This window comes from Ursus americanus, chromosome 14 (genome assembly GCF_024610735.1).
Source record: "Ursus americanus isolate L20-20 chromosome 14, mUrsAme1.1.p, whole genome shotgun sequence".
Classification (NCBI taxonomy): Eukaryota; Metazoa; Chordata; class Mammalia; order Carnivora; family Ursidae; genus Ursus; species Ursus americanus.
In genome coordinates this window covers 62,112,797-62,126,015 of record NC_142140.1, presented here as the reverse complement: position 1 = coordinate 62,126,015, position 13,219 = coordinate 62,112,797, and the positions used below count along the sequence as shown (strand labels likewise).

The window sequence follows — 13,219 nt, the reverse complement described above, 5'->3', positions numbered from 1 at the left end:
TATTTTAACCCATTTACATTTGATATAATTATCAATATGGTTGAATTCAAGTCTATAATTTTGTTTTTTCCTGTTTGTTCTTTCAGTCTTATGTTGTTCCCCCTCTTCTGTCTTCTTTTTGGGGTGTTTGGGTATTTTTTAGTATTGCATTGTAATTTACCCATTGGCTTTTGGGCTGTGTCACTCTGTATTGTTTCTTAGGAGGTGCTGTAGGAATTATGATAGACATCTCTAAACTTTCACATTCTACTAGCTAATATTTTTACCACTTGAAGTAAAAAGAGAAGCCTTCCGGGGCGCCTGGGTGGCACAGTGGTTAAATGTCTGCCTTCGGCTCAGGGCGTGATCCCAGCATTCTGGGATCGAGCCCCACATCAGGCTCCTCCACTATGAGTCTGCTTCTTCCTCTCCCACTCCCCCTGCTGTGTTCCACCTCTCGCTGGCTGTCTCTATCTCTGTCGAATAAATACATAAAATCTTAAAAAAAAAGAGAGAGAGAAGCCTTCCAACCATGTAAGTCCCTTCATCCCCTTTTACATTATACTTGTCATATATACAATATCTGCATACCTGCAGCACCCCACCAGACAATGTACTTGTTTTTGCTTTAAACAGTCAATACATATTTTAAATAACTGGAGACAAAGAAAATAGCTAAATGTACTACCAAGATATGTACCATTGTTGTTGTTTCTCCTTCATTCCTGAAGTTACAAGTTTCCCTCTGGTATTATTTTTCTTCAGCCTAAAGACATTTCCTTTACCATTCTTTGTAGAGCAGGTCTTATGACAACAAATCCTCATCATTTTCCTTCAGCTAAAAATGTACTCATTCTGGGGCACCTGGCTGACTCAGTCACGGAGCGTGCGACTCTTGACCTCAGGGTGGTATGAGCCCCACGTTGGGTGTGGAGATTACTTAAAAATAAAATCTTCCAGAGGCGCCTGGGTGGCTCAGTCAGTTGAGCATCTGACTCTAGGTTTTGGCTCAGGTCGTGATCTCAAGGTCATGAGATCAAACCCCGTGTTGGGCTCCAGGATGGGCTCCCCGCTCAGCAGACTTGTGGGGATTCTCTCCCTCTCCCTCTGCCCCTCCCCCTACTCTGTCTCAAACTCTCTCTCTCTGCCTAAAATAAATAAATCTTTTTTAAAAATAAAATCAAATTTTAAAAAATGCCTTCATTTTGCCATTATTCCTGAAGGATTTTCACTGGAAATAGAATTCTGGGTTGATAGGTCTTTTCTTTAAATACTCAAAGGATTCATTCAACAGTCTTGTGGCTTCTTTGCTTCTAATGAGAAACCCACAGTCATTCGAACTGTCGCTCTGAGCCCTTGTTCTCTGGCAACTTTAAAGAGGGTTTGTTTTTTTTCCTTTATCTTTGAGTTTCAATAATTGGTCATCTGGACATGGTTTTATTGAGTTCATCTTGTTTGGGGTTTGTTTGGCTTTTTGAATCTGTCCTTTTTTGTCATTCACTAAATTTGAAGAGTTTTCATCCATTATTCAAATATATTTTCTGCAGCAAATTTCTTCTCTCCTCTCTTTCTGCGACTTTGGATTGTGCCCTAGACATTGTGAGACTGTAGGTCCTGTGAAAATCCTCTGGAGAACGTTGGTATTTGTTTGTCCTGATTTAGCAAACAACCAACCTGGTTAGGTTCAGACGGGAAGCTCGGCCTCACCGTCTGAGCTGTGGCTTCAATGTTAATGGAATTTTCAGAGCGTTGCTGGGCGGCTCTGGGTCTGTCCTAGGCACGCACAGCTCTGCGATGAACCCAGGATCTGTGTAAATCCGTACACACAACTGGGGCTCCCTCTGCTCCCGCGTGCGCCTCCGGGGATGTTCCCTGCCCTCTTCAACCTCCAGGGACCTATTTTTACATCCTCTCACTTGAAAGCAGGGGGTTTTCCTCAAGCGTTAGTCACCCGGGCCGCCCTGGGGCCAAGTGGTGAGAGAAGACAAAGCAGGGAAAGTCGTGGGGACTTGCCACCCACACTCCTTTCCTCCACCTTAGCATCTCCCCTTTCCACTTCCTCCCGCCAAAAACGTGGGTTGTCTCAGTTCTAGGTGCCTACTCCATGGCTCTGTGACTCCAGCCACACTGGGCCAAAACCAAGAGAGAAAAAGAGAAAATTTTTTTAAAAGGGAGAGTTCCGGGGCGCCTGGGTGGCACAGTCGTTAAGCGTTTGCCTTCGGCTCAGGGCGTGATCCTGGCGTTCTGGGATCGAGCCCCACATCAGGCTCCTCTGCTGGGAGCCTGCTTCTTCCTCTCCCACTCCCCCTGCTTGTGTTCCCTCTCTCGCTGGCTGTCTTTGTCAAATAAATAAATAACATCTTTAAAAATAATAATAATAAAAATAAATAAAAGGGAGAGTTCCTGCCACAGCCCCGAGCTGGAGGGAGCTTCTTTTCTTAGTTGGATGGCCAAAAAGACAGTTTCTCTCCTTATCTTGACAGCTCCTCCCCGCTGTACAATCCACGCCAGCCCACTCTCAGATCAGAGTCAATGCAAACGAGCACGTCAGCGGGGACAGTCTCCCGGTGACACATCGTTCCTCCGGTTTGGGCTCCTGTCCCGTCTGCCCGCCTTTGTGGACTCGCGCACTCCTCTGGAGTCAGGTGCGTTTGGATCTCGTTCTGAGTTTACCGCTTGCCAGCGGCTACTGTTAAATTGTAATAAGATATCCGGGGAATGGATGGGTGTTGAAAACATGGTGCCCAGCGAAAGAAACCAGACAAAAAAGAACATGTGTCATATGATTCCGTGTTTTGTGAAATATTCACAAGAGGCAAACCCAGAGATAGGAAAGCAGAGCCATGGTTTCCCGGGTTTGATGGGAAAGGAAGAACGGTAGGGGGGTGGGGGACGGGCCAGGGGTGCGGCTGGGAAGAAACTGCATATTTGGGCTTTCTTTTTGGGTGGCAGAATGTTTTGAAATTGGTGGTGATGGTTGCATAACTTTGAATATACTAAAAACACCGCTGAATTGTATACACTTTAAAAGGGGGAATTTTACACTGCGTGAATTACAGCTCGCTACAGTTGTTATTTAAATATACACTGAACACTTAAGGGCTTTTTCTTACTTATTTTCAGCCACTGCGGTATTCTACACGAATACATTTTAAGAATTCCTGGTTGTACAGTCAGCAGCGGACCTAACTACACATGTTCATTTCAAGGGCAAGTTCAGTAGCTGTTCGGAATTCAGGCTCACTTCCGATACGGTTCGTGTCTCCAGCCTAAATCAGGTAGAGAACTCATTCTGAAACTGTGCCAACATCAAAGACAAGTTTTTAAAATTTAATTCCAACCCCTGAAGTATGCTTTGACAAAAAACGAAAACAAAACACACACACACACACACACACACACACACACACACACACACAAAACAAATAACACAGACAGGAGGACCGGCTCAGATCTTGTTCTCTGCTGGAAGCAGCTTTTCTTTCCAGAATCATCTATTTCCGCTGTGAAGCTTTATTAATTTTTTAAAAGATTTTATTTATTTGACAGAGGTAGAGACAGCCAGCGAGAGAGGGAACACAAGCAGGGGGAGTGGGAGAGGAAGAAGCAGGCTCATAGCGGAGGAGCCTGATGTGGGGCTCGATCCCATAACGCCGGGATCACGCCCTGAGCCGAAGGCAGACGCTTAACCGCTGTGCCACCCAGGCGCCCCCCACCCCCGCTGTGAAACTTTAAATGCGATTAATCAGACACAAAGATATCTGCAAACAGCTGGAATCAGCCTGAAACAATGCACAGGAAAACACCAAGCTTTAAACTGTTCTTTGAACACTGACCACAGAAATTGTGGCGAAAGCCATTAGCTATGCAACGAGAAAATGTAAGAAAACAAGCATTTACATTGAAAAAATCAAATTTCAAAGAAGAACAGCATAGATTCCAAAAAAAAAAAATTCTAAGTATGAACCCAAAACTTTTTCCTTTTTTTACTGCAGTTTTTCATTTTTTTATTTGAGAACGTGTACTGGCACGATTATAAAAACAAAGTTCGACGAAGTTCAATAAAAGAAAAAACGTCACTGTCTCAAATTATTTTCTAGCCAGGATTATTATAATTACCCTTTTCAAGTCATGACTAGGAAACCGCACTGAAGGCTGTTAGAAGAGACGTGCTTTGCCGGGTGGTGTATGTAGGGGAGGAGCCCTAAATTCCACCCTGAAACTGACATCACAGCGTATGCTAACGAACCAGAATTTAAATTAAAACCTGAAGAAAAAAACAAGTGATGTGCTTTGGGTGTCAAATGCACAGCTGACCCTGGGTTTTGACCCTAGGAGGACACCTGCGATCACAGCTTTCCCTTGGACACTGGGACAGACTGGACTTGACCTTCCTCCCACCCAGTGACTCACTCTGCTCAGTCTCTTGCTCTGAGTGGACCCTGGAGGCTACCTCAACCAATAGGGCACAAAAGATGATGTTCTGTGACTTGCGAGGCTGGATCATAAGAATTTCAGGCCCTCCCTTCCACCTGGTTCTCTTGGAACCCAGCCGCCATGCTGCCAGGAAACCCAGGCCACGTGGCGGGGCCCCATGTCCTTGTGCCCGCGGACACCCAGCTTCAACCACCGGATGTGTGAGTGAGGAAGCCTTCGAGACGACCCTGGTTCCAGTCGCAGCCTGACTCTGACCCCATGAGAGGTTCCAAGCGAGAACTCCCCAGCACAGGTAACCCCCCAGAACCCTTATTGTCAAGATTTCACATCTCCACGTGTTGGGGTGACCTGTTACCAGCATCAGGGACCCGGAACAGATTTCGGTACCAAGAGTGGGGTGCTGCTGAAACAAAGACCCCAAGGCATGGCGTCGGCGTTAGGAGCAGGGGCTGGGCGGGAGCCTGAAGCCTTCAGGGAGGCTCTTAGTGGGAGCGTGATGCAAAGTCAGGAAAGTCTTACTGGAAACTCCAGGAAGGGCTTACGTATAAGGAGGTGGTCTTGTCATATCATTACGTCACAGTGGGAACTCTGCCCACGATACCCTGGAGAGTGGGGGTCGTACCTAGTAAGCTCTGTGGTGCGAGGAGACCCTTAGACAAAGTACCGTAAGGAGCGCGGGACTCCTCGCTGCCGTGATAACGCGCAGGGGGACAGAGGTGAGGTTGAGGATGAAATGTCATGTATGAACGACCCAGAAGTGACTCTCCTTGTCTCATGCACTCCAGATGACCCACACCACCAAAATCAAGAAGATGGCTTCGGGGCAGAGATCCAGTTCAGGGCATTTTCCAGGAAACCTGGTCTGAAAGGTAAGCCAAGGGCGTAACTGTCAGACAATGGTCAGACCTCAGCAAGATGCAGGGTGGGCTCTCGGACAAAGGCCTTTTAAGGATCTTAAGGGCAGGCCTGGCAAAATTTCTTTGTTAAAATAATAGAGCTTAATTTTAAGAATGTTAAGGGCAGGAAATCCAAACTAGAGAAAAGACTATCACGGAGGTCTGCACACGGATGTTGTCACCGGACTGGATTATAGTTGATTCATACGACACAGAGGGCTCGCGGGCACAACTGAGCCCTAAGCCGGTAGCCACACCTGAGAGGCCGCCCACACCCAGATGAGACCCCGGTTTTAAGCTGCGGCCGTTATGGGATGAGAGTACTTCGCATGTGGGGGGTGTGGCGGGCGCTCAGGGGGTGGACTGTGACAGGCTGTGATTTTCCGCATGTTTCCATGAGGCCATCACGCATGCTCCTCTGTATTACCGACACTCCTCCCTCGGAATGGTGGGGTCTAGCTGCCCTTCGTGTGTACCTGGGAGGACCTCTGGGAGGGTCTCAGCCACAAGAATACGATGGAAGTGATACCCTGTCACTTCCAAGACGAGGTGAAAGGCCACGCTCTCCCCGGTACCATGTTATCTTGAGAGCCTTGCTCCTAGAACCCAGGCCACACCCGACGCTCTGGCCAAGAGCCCGGACTTAGGTGCCCGTCACCAGCCAGTAAGCAACCCCCAGGCACGCAGATGAGGAAGCTTGAGCTGGCTCCAGCCCCAGCAGGCCCCTGAGCTGTGGGAGATAACAGTAACATGACTATCGGGGTTTGCAGTCACTGAGTTCGGGATGAATTGTGACGCAACCAGACAGTTGGAACAGAGGCCGCAGCGCGGGACAGGAAGCAGGAGAGCCCGCGGCAGAGCTCACCCAGACCTTGTCCCAGGAAGGGCCGCCGGGCTCTCAAGGACAGAACTCCACCAGCGAGGCCTGCGGGACCAAACGGGGACTGTGCCCACCGCACAGAGTTCTCCTCTCTGACGTCAACATGCATGCGGAGCCCCCGTTGAATCAAGGGGGGGGACAAAACACGCACAGGCCGGATAGACATCTGGTTTTCAGGCCAGCCGTCAGCTGGTTTTCCCGGCATCGACAGGCCCCGCGACGTTAGGTCCACGCTGATGAGGGTAGAGTAGATTTTGCAAACGAGACAGCAGGGAGGAGAGAGCTGAAAAATTTTAATCTATGTCCAAACCACCAGGAAGCGGCAGGAAATAATGCCCCCGAAAGAGGGCCTCCGGGAAGGGTCCTGTCCCGCATTTTGTGGGGGCAGGGGGGCCTGGGCTCCCACGGACACGCCGTGCTCGGTCTCCTCACCCAGCTCTCGGGCCGGAATTTGTGTAGCAGTCTGGTGGTGACAGAAAATCTTTTTTCAAGAGAGAACGGAACAGGGTGAAGGGGTAAAGATTCTTTTCCTTTTGTAGGGCATTTCCTAGGAGGGCACACTGAGACCATACGTCCGCGGGGGGGGGGGGGGTTCAAGAAGTCTCGAGAAGAATTTCGCACACGCCCAAACCTTGTCATCTGGGAGGCGGTTCAAGGAAACGTAACTGAAATACGAGGGCTGGCCGTTTCAGCGGACTTCTGGGAAACACGTATCGACCGAAAAAGCAAACAGCAGGTCGTGAACACATACCTAACGCAGCTCCGTTACCGACCTCTGCCTCTCTTGCTTTTCGTGCTTAGAAAGCACATTTGCAGCACAGATACCGAGATCTTTCTCTCTCTGTAGCTGGAGAAGGCATTTCTTGTTTGAAATCCGGGGTATTTTTCCCTTCAAATCTTTCAAAATCAAAAGAAAGTTAACGATTCAGCTACCGGATGCTAAGCTCCGAGCAAACGCTGTTACCTAACGAGGTGGTCTCCGGACAAAACGAGAGAGGAGACGGTCAAGTGACCTGACCCTGCGTTTTATTGGCAGACAAACTGTAAAAATCATCATCTGTTTCAAGGAAAACCACACTCAGGTGCGAGCCAAAGACGCACAGATTTTTTTTTTTTTAAATCAGTGGGCGAACTCCAACTTCTCACCCCAAACGCGTTCAGGGCCGTGTGACCGTCGGCAGGCCGGCCTCGAGACTAAACGAAGTCCCTCGTCCGGAACCCGAGAAGGCAGGAGGGCGCGAGCGGAGCCCGAGCCGTGCTCAGCCCGCATCCCCAGGGTTTTCCAAGGAACACATGTGTGAGGCTCGGCGGGCGGCACAGCGACAGCCCCGCCGGGGCGGGGGGTCCCTGCTGTCCGGCCACGGGGGCTCAAGGGAGGCGGCGCGGTTAACCGGAGAATTCCGGAGTTCTTTGTCAACCCCGAGTGTTTTATGCGGGAGTGAAGTCTAGGAAATGGCTATAAACGGAACATGCCTTGTAGAAAATGCCTGAATGACTTTAAATGACGAACAGCGGCTGGTGGATTGGGCCAGTCTGTAAGCCGCGGTCCTTTCGTGTTTACAGAAATGGACCGAAGTGCTAAATGCTGCCACGAAAGGGCACAGCGGGCGGGCAGGTTTATCTTGCGTTGGGTCTGCCCTCCTCCCGCGTCTCAAAATGAAATGGCGCAACAGAGAGGGAACCGAATGCGTTCATTTCTTCGGCGTCCGGCTCGGTCTCGCGGATAAGATCCGCACGTGTAAGTTCGGTCACAGTCAGGGCACAACCCAAACCGCCGGAAGCAGGAACTCTGTGACCCTGGCTCACCCCGCAGACGCTCTCGGGTGAAGGTGCTGGGATCTGGGTCATCTGGAAACGGTATTACAAGTTTCCGCTTGGCTACAGTGCATTCAGATAAAGCCTCTGACAGGCTTGGCCCGGTGACCTGGGAAGGGACATACTTTTTTGCAAACTCCAAATCCCAAGAAGAAGTTGGCCTCTGGGAGTGTTGTGTGCTTTGTTTTTTTTTTTTCAGTGAAATTCCAAGTAATATGGCATCACTTGAAAAATGACACTTAATCTTGCAAACGATTCACAAGAAATTACATGTTTTCAGTTGGGTTAGTTCACTTTGGACTCGATACAGGGCGTGGATTTAGAAGTGAAGGATGAAGTAAAACGCTGAGACCCCCACCCCGCCCCAAACCCACCTACGACATCAGGAACGTGTGGCTGTGGGATTCTGGAAACCCCTCGGATTCAATCCCCGGTAACCTGAGCCCTGGGACTCTCAGAGACACAATTAAGAAAAGCCAAACCCTTGTCAGTTCTCTAATTGAAGACAGATGACGGTCACAGCCTGGAGACTAGGTCAGGTCACACATTCACGGGTCACACGTCTCTGACAAATGACACCACCCAAAGGGTCTGCAAGGACGAGATGGGGTCTCTGTGCCAGGACCATTTCTAACACATCTGAGATCTTCGGATTCCGGGACTGGAAGGACAAAGGTCACTAGCCTGCCTGCCGGGGTATCCCGGCCAACGATCTAGGATGTGCCTCAACTTCCACGTAGGCAGACGCACCCCGTCCCGCGAGGGCTCACGCTTCTCTGGGATGAGTTCGCCCGGGGGGAGCAGCCTGTCCCGCAGGGTGGTTCCCAGGGTCTGGCGGCGGCGCTCCCCCCTTCCGTCCTGCCCCATCCGTGGAGACGTCGCACGTCCGCCACCAACAGGCTTCATCTCGGTTTCCCGAGCGCCAGGCCCGGGCTGAGCTGAGCTCACCCCAGTGTGACCCTCCCCGTCGGTGGTCCCTGAGCACAGCAGGGAAGGAGCCCCTCTGTCCCCGAGGCGAAGAGCAGAGGACACGGAGGGTCCCTACCGCCTCCTTCCAACACAGCACACGGTACACAGAATACATTTCCCCCCAAACGATACACCATCCACTCCATACTTGGCCTGGGAAAGCCGGGCTTTGTCATCATGACGAGGGCACTTCTCGGTCCAAACAGGCAGGACAAATGCTTCTGATGAAGAATGGCCGACCCACCGCCGTCACGCCCCTCTCTCCTCAAGCCCCACCGAGACAGTCAGGAGTTTTTAAACATGTAAACCCACGGGAATAAAGACAGCAGGAGAGGCGCCAGCCAAAGAGGAAAGATGTCAGACAATTTTGCCACTGGGAGCCGTCAACGGATGATTGCCAGAACAGACCAGAAAAAGGCGAAAAACCAGACCGATGGAGGGGGCAGAGCTGGGGTCCTAAAACACCGAGAAGCAAGCCGACTCCTGACACAGAATCCTGAAAAGGCTCCAAAATCGAAGGCACCCGGAACATCTGAAGGCACAGATACAGAAGGACTGAGCACTGGAAAATTCTCTGAGAGTCCTTAAGGGCAGGATCCCCTCCCCCCATCTGCACAGCCGGGCAACCCCTTCTGGGCAAGATGGTCACTTCCGGGGAACACCAGGCGTGGCTGAGAGCCCGGGTGCCACCCTATGCTGAAAACAACCCCCCGGACGGGGACGTCCGGCCCCCCACCCAACCTTCCAGAACACCAGCACATGGGCTTCGAGACAGATGACTCCTGCTCCAGGAAACAGCACGCCCGAGTCACATGACCCACAAATACAGCACAGGTCAAGCAGGTCCGCACCTGGTCCCCTTCCGCGAAGTCCCCCAACACAGCGTCCCACTGCTGCTCAGTGTCTCCAGGGCCTTACTTCTCATTGGAAAGGGAGGTGAGCACCACCAGGTGTTGGAGGGAAGTTTCTAGGTGAGATACAGAGACCACAAACAGGAGAAGAACTTGGAGAAAAGAGAGACAAAAGGGAGCTGAAAAAAATGTTCTAAAAAAAAAAAAATTACTGGGGCGCCTGGGTTTCTCAGTCGGTTAAGCATCTGACTCTCAGTTTCAGCTCAGGTTGTGGGATCGATGCCCACGTCGGGCTCCGTGCTCAGCAGGGAGATTGCCTGAGATTCTCTCCCTCCCCCTGCCCCTCCCTCCGATTGCGCGCGCTCTCTCTCTTAAAAAAAATTATTAAAATCAAAAAAGAGATAAGAGACAATATAAAATAAAATAAATAAAAAATGGAAAAAATGGAAATAAAATGGAAATAAAAATATGATAGCAGAAATGAACATTTCGAAAGAAGGGTTGGAGAAAGTCATGAAATTTCCCAGAAAGAGACAATGCATAATAAGATTTCTTGAGCGGCTGGGGCGCCTGGGTGGCACAGCGGTTAAGCGTCTGCCTTCGGCTCAGGGCATGATCCCGGCGTTATGGGATCGAGCCCCACATCGGGCTCCTCCGCTATGAGCCTGCTTCTTCCTCTCCCACTTCCCCTGCTTGTGTTCCCTCTCTCGCTGGCTGTCTCTGTCTCTGTCAAAATAAATAAATAAAATCTTTAAAAAAAAAAAAAAGATTTCTTGAGCGGAAGAGAAGCGGGGAAAGGTGAAGATAACTTACACAGAAGGAAACTTTCTAGAACGGAGAGTTATTTCCAGATCGATACAACCCACCAAACGCCAAGAGAATGACCACAACCGCGCAGGCCCAGGCACGCACACCACTGCGGGATTTCAGAATGCCGGGCGCAAAGAGCAGATCCTAAAACCTTCCGAAGACAATGTGAGGTCACAGAGGGACTCAAACAAACTTCTGAATGGCAACACTGGAAACCGGGAGACACGGGAAAATGTCTGCAAGAGCCTGAGGGGAAAATGATTTCTCACCCCCCGTACGTGACCAAGTAGTCGATCCAATGAGATTATTTCCAGACAGGCAAGAAGTAAAAATATTTCACGTCCTACGCAGTCTTTCTCCAGAAAGTGGTAAGAGGATGTGCTCCACTGAAATAGGGAAATAAGCCAAGAAAGAGGAAGGCATGCGACCCAGGAAACAGGAGAGGCGCAGAGAATCCCCAATGATGCTGCTGAAGGATGTTTCCAGAATAACACCGGGTCCAGAAAATAGTGAATCGAGAAAGAAACAGGAAGTATGCCTCCACAAATGAATGAATGCATGAACAAGTGATGGCTTACTCTGACTAAATATAAATTAAAATTTAATATGTAGACGTATGTTAAAGTTGTTATAGAGACATCATAAAAGATTGGGAACAGGATGGGTTTCCCCTCACACCGTCTCCGCGGTTTCTTCCTGTTTTCTCCAATTCCCATTTGTCCCAGACTTTCTCTTCCTGCACCTGCTGTCCAGGCAATTCCCGGCTTCCCCACCCCTCCTTCGCGTTCCGCTCACTCAGGTGCCGGCCGTGTTGTTACAAGAGGCCCCGTGTCACCCCTAAGTTCAGAGGTCTTTTTGGGGTGCGGGTCTCGGAGTCCCATGCAGCTGGAGGGACACAAACAGAAGCAGGGGGCTGGAGAGTGTGTGTCTGTCTGTCTGCGTCCTGGTGGCTGAGCGTCCCCACCCTCGATGACCGTGTGGCCAGGTGAGAGCAGAGATGCTTGCCGGCAGCCTGAGAGCGTGTCAGGCCCGCCACCACCGGGGCTCTACGGCACTCTTGGGAAAAGGCCCTCTTGCCGGCTGGGACTGTGGCTGCCTCTGACCGACTGGAAGGAAGGGGTCAGGGCTAACCCCAGAATCGGGTGCTTCCACCACTACGCAGGGGTTAGTGGAGGCGGCCCATGCCTTAGGGACCCGAGAACCAGCACAGGTGGGCTTGGGGGCGGGACGAGGGCACCTGTGACTCCAGAAGTGAGACGCTGGAATTCACAGAAAATCTGAACATGGGCAAAATATTAATTAGTAAGAGTATTCTTTCAGCTATTAAATTTCTTTTTTTTTAAGATTTTATTTATTCATCTGAGAGAGAGAGCACAAGCAGGGGGAGCGGCAGAGGGAGAGGGAGGAGTAGACTCCCCGCTGAGCAAGGAGCCCGATGCAGGACTCGATCCCAGGACCCTGAGATCATGACCTGAGCCAAAGGCAGACGCTTCACCGACTGAGCCCCGAGGCGCCCCAGCTGTGAAATTTGAGCTGACAATTTTATCAGACTGTGGAGGAAAATGTGCACAGTCAGAGGAGATACGGTGTGAATATTTGGGGCCGTGCAAGTATTTAAGGGTAAAGAAGCAAGACGATACGATGTACTCTCAGACGGCTCAAGGGAGAAAAAGACAACGGAGAAAGCGCGTGAGGCAGAACATCACTATTCGGGGAATCTAAGGGAGAGCCTTCTCACCGCGGTCGGCCGTACCGGTACTCTGTTTACTGTGGCTCGATCGCACACGCCAGCACCCGCGTGCACACGCCAGTACCCGCGTGCACACAGCATCTGTGCACACGCACACGCCTGCTGGCTCCCACACGCCAGCACCCGCGTGCACACGGCATCTGTGCACACGCCTGCTGGATCCCATACGCCAGCACCCACGTGCACACGGCATCTGTGCACACGCCTGCAGGATCCCACACGCCAGCACCTGCGTGCACACGGCATCTGTACATATGCCTGCTGGATCCCACACGCCAGCACCCACGTGCACACGGCATCTGTGCACACGCCTGCTGGATCCCACACGCCAGCACCCACGTGCACACATCTGTACACACATACACGCTTGCTTGTTTTGTGGCAGCAAAAGCTCTGGAACTCACCTAGAGATTCGTCAGCCAGGGACCGGTTAAGTAAAGGACGGTACACGCTACTCCAGGCTGAACCAGGAGACTCTATACAAACCAACATGGAAGCGCCTTCAAAGTCGTCGACTCTACTCTCAAACATTAACTGCATCTCAACCACTCCTCCACCGGCCGTCCCCAGAGCCTGGCGGCCCTGCTCCCAGCCCGAGCCTCCCTTGCACCCAGTTTCCAGGAGCAGTCAGGTGCTGGTCACACAACGCCTACGGAAGGAGGAACCCTCGTGCACCGCTGGTGGGAATGCGAGCTGGTACAGCGCCCTGGACAGCGGCACAGAGTCTCCTCCCCAAACAGAGCTACTCCACAGCCCAGCAGCTCTGCTCTGGGTGTTCGTCCAACAGACACACACACACGGATCCCAAGGGGCACCTGCGCCCCAACGTTTA

General features: G+C 51.1%; 1 long non-coding RNA gene across 2 annotated transcripts in view; it reads left to right on the top strand.

The window, feature by feature from the left end:
* Positions 1–13,219, top strand: part of LOC123792186 (uncharacterized) — a 120,977-nt gene that overhangs the window by 104,747 nt on the left and 3,011 nt on the right. Inside the window, exons 4-7 of one of the 2 annotated variants that reach the window (XR_015726760.1) lie at positions 2,463–2,624; positions 3,103–4,708; positions 5,202–5,285; positions 6,083–6,753. This is a non-coding gene — a long non-coding RNA (uncharacterized LOC123792186). Of the gene's footprint in view, positions 1–2,462; positions 2,625–3,102; positions 4,709–5,201; positions 5,286–6,082; positions 6,754–13,219 lie in introns of those variants that run through there. The other variant, XR_015726759.1, reaches the window with a different exon arrangement.